At 33.1% G+C, this 3,814-nt stretch overlaps 1 long non-coding RNA gene across 1 annotated transcript; it reads left to right on the top strand.

Moving 5' to 3' along the window:
* The first annotated feature begins 905 nt into the window (after window positions 1-905).
* LOC112718201 (uncharacterized) lies at window positions 906-2,670 on the top strand. The gene is made up of 3 exons (XR_003160683.3): window positions 906-1,035; window positions 1,118-1,431; window positions 2,155-2,670. It is a non-coding gene; the product is annotated as an uncharacterized lncRNA (long non-coding RNA).
* Window positions 2,671-3,814: the final 1,144 nt, after the last annotated feature.

Below are 3,814 nucleotides of genomic sequence, written 5' to 3'. Positions count from 1 at the left end.
GGCAATAATTTTGTTCATAATAATAATTATTATAATTTTGATTTCTTGGTTTTGAGTCTATGTTCCCACGTTGGATGATGCAAGAGCTAGGGTCCAAAAAAGGTCACATGATATCTGGTTTTGGTGCCACTTGTGCCATTAAAGGCTACAAGATGTTGCACTTCTGAGTCAGCTATGGTTTGGTCTACTAGGATACGTGGTCCTGCTTCTATGTTGTTATGTTAGTGGGCATTTTACAAAGATTTTTTTTTCTAGAATTGTAAGATTGGGATTTGGCAACCTTAAAATAGATGTATGAACTCTTTTGTTTTCTTTAATTTGTTGTGTGGAGTCATCGCCAAAGGTAACAGCAACTCCCAACCCAACCAGCTTCTTCCATTTCTTGTTTGGTACAAGGGGTGATATGGAGTTCCATGTCACAAATTGAAAGTTTATAATTTTTAATATGCTCACCTGTTTCATTCATTTGACTATGTTTGAGTTGATAAGTTAATTGATAATATGGAGTGGAATAAAATAGAGTTATAAAAAATACAGGTAATATAATATCAAAAATATTATGCACGTATTAAAAATTAATTATTATGTATTTATTAAATACAAATATTATTTAATTTATTTTTATTAGTATGTATTTTACTAAAATAGGACATAAGATCCATTATCTAAAACTATATATATATATATATATATATATATATATATATATATATATATATATTACGTAAAACTTATTTTTTTTTACCAAAACAGGGCCTAAGACCCATTACCTAAGATCTTAAATAAAATATTACGTTTCATATTTATTTAATTTTAGTTTTAATTTTATACTAATTTTTTTAGTTAATTATATTTTTTAATTATACATGATTATTCAAATAAATATTAAATATTATTAAACACTACAACAGGAGCGGAGCATAGCGGCGGAAAATTGGGAGCCTTTCATCTTGCCGCTGCAAAACAAGGCTGCAGAAGAAGGATCCCTTCGTGTGCCGCAACATCAACTGCGATTGCATCAAAAAACGCCGTTAGGTGAGGATCTAATCACCCTTCAATTTCTGTTTTACCCCTTTTTATCTTATAACCTTTAATTGATTCTTCCCTAAATTTGCAGAAACTCGTGAAGAGTCCTTAGTAGCGCGAAACACTACCGTCGCTGCTCTACCGTGCCACTGGTGTCGATCCATCGCCATCAATATTTTGCCTCATCCACAGTTCCTGAAACCCATACTCCTTCAGTCAAGGTGTGCGAAATTCCTAACTTCTGCTCTACCTTGCGCCTCTGTTTGGGTTGTCAAGTCGCACAGCTGCCTTCCGTGCTTCTCCCACCGGCGTTAAAATTTTCCATCTCCTTGATCGTGCGTGAAACTGTTACACCATCATCCACCATGCAAAGGCAAAGCTATCACGACCTCTCCCCTATCACTGGTTCGTTCTGACACTTTGATCTTTCCTTCTTGTTTTCATTCTTGGTTCAAAATTTTGAAAAAGAATTTATCTATATCTTCCATTAAATGTGGTTAACTGATGATGTTTAGAGTTAGGGATTTGAAGGTACCACTTTTTTTATTTAATGGGCGCCTTGTATTGAAAGTGATAGTTAGAGTAGATAACTGAAAAAAATGGTCATTATCATTATTAGAGGAATGAATTGTTCATGGATCGTGCTTCCTATTTTTGGAATTGAAATCAGTAAACAAGAGGGACTTAGGTGTGTGTATAGGTAAAAAAAGAAAAAAAAACGCTAAGGTGTTCATGTTGATCTCTATTATACCCTTGGTATGTTACTAGCAACTATGTTCTGCTTCTGAGCTTGGAATTGCGGAGATTGTTCGGTTTAATAGTTGCTGATCTAATGATGTGTGTTAAGGGAATTACTTACAAATTTTGATGCTGATTGTTGCTATTTTCTAGTCATTGTGCTTATTCTGCTATTGCTTATTTCCTTTTATAATGGTTGACATTCTATGAAACAGATGCTCTATTTTGGTTATTTTATATAAATAACTTTTGAGACCAATTTTTTTATTCATATTTGTGAGTTCTTTTACTGTGATGAAAGTGATACAATTAATCATCATGTTTGGCGTGTTCTTGACATGAGATGGACCCATCAACAAAATGATTGTATTTGCTAATTGGTATCTGTAGGAAAGAATTGAGGAGATTGAGCAACAGGATGAGTCTTCTAGAGTGTTGTCTCAAAATGATTCAATTGCTCAGGTTTTCGAAAAAGAGAAACCGAGTAGAGTATGTGGTGTGGGTTTCGGACCGATTCCTAGTCAACTCTTTAGTCCGAATTCACATGCACCAGACAATGGAGTCCAACTATAAGAGACACAAAGGAAGCTGCTTGAACTATAGGCAGAGCTGGCAGGCGAGAAGTTGAAGAGGAAGGCGATAGAGGATGAGGCAGCAGCAGAGAAGAAAAAGAAGCATGTGATGGAGAGTGCTCTAATTTATCTATTTCAACGGTAGGGTGAGGAGCTGTCACCAGACATCGCTGCAGGGATGAGATCCGTGGAATGATAGAGTGAAAATTAGTATATTAGGATTGGAGATATTTTGGATTGAAGCAAACATTTTTTTTGAATTAGACTATGCAACTCTTTGCACGAGATTTGTTTTCTTCGTATTTTTATGAATATATTATTTTGTTTTGCAGATAATTTTTTTTGTTTTTGATACAAGTTTAGATTCTAAAGTTGAAAATATTAACTCTTAAAATAATAAAAAATTTAAAAGCAAAAAAGATTTGGTTAGTTCTATAATATTTTCAAAAAATTGTACGATCTTTTTAGAGAAACCTAAATTTTCTTTTTTTATATTTTTCTTAAATTAGAGGCGGTTTTAAACCGTCGAAAAGTGTTTCAAAGTTTGAAAAATCTGAACGATATTGCGGCGGTTTGCAACCGCCAGTAACTGTGTCCGAAACCATCTCATCGGTTTGCGACAGTTTTAATACCGTCGCCAAATAAGCATCAATTTGAAAACGTCAGAGTAAATAGTGGCGGTTTTAGAACCGCCAGTAAACATGCTGAAAATCTTGTCACTCGCATTTAGCGGTGATTTTCTGAATGATTACCGCGAAATAGTGGTTTAGCGGCGGTTATACCAGTGGTTACTGGAAACCGCCGCCAAACCTAATCCCCGCGCCCATAACCATGGCTGTCTAGTGAGTCATCGGCCTTTGATTTTGCGGCGATTTAAAACCGCCGCTAATCGGATAAAACTGCCGGTATTTTACATCTCCTTTGTAGTGAAACATCTATGAATAAAAAAAATAAAAACTAGAAAATCATAACATATCTTCTTTATTTATAACTATATGATATCTAATGATTTAATTATGATCGAAATTTTTTATTTAATCAATCACTTAATAGTTGAATCAATGATTCGTTAATCCAATATTCTGACTGAATTAATTACTGGTATTAAATTTTGATAACTCTGAGATTATGTTTAAAACCTTTAGTTAAAAAATAAAATATTTATTATCTTAATTAATTTCACATAAGTGTTAATTTTGGAAATTAGAAATGAATTATGTTGTATTCAAATTGATGATCATCTGATCTCGTCTTTAGAACATAGAATTTTAAAGCTAGCTTCAAATTAGCAATGTTCCATAAACGTGTTTATCAATAAACTACCACAGAATTAACTATAAAATTCAATAGACAAAAATAACCATAAAGACATTTTTTTTTAAGAAAAGGAAAAAATTTCTAAGACTCAGTGAGTATAGACGATTGATTTATTTGTATATATGTGTTTAAAGATAAAAGACCAAGGAAAGATTAAGTGA

Source organism: Arachis hypogaea, chromosome 10 (assembly GCF_003086295.3).
Source record: "Arachis hypogaea cultivar Tifrunner chromosome 10, arahy.Tifrunner.gnm2.J5K5, whole genome shotgun sequence".
Classification (NCBI taxonomy): domain Eukaryota; kingdom Viridiplantae; phylum Streptophyta; class Magnoliopsida; order Fabales; family Fabaceae; genus Arachis; species Arachis hypogaea.
This window is presented reverse-complemented; position numbering and strand designations above follow the sequence as displayed.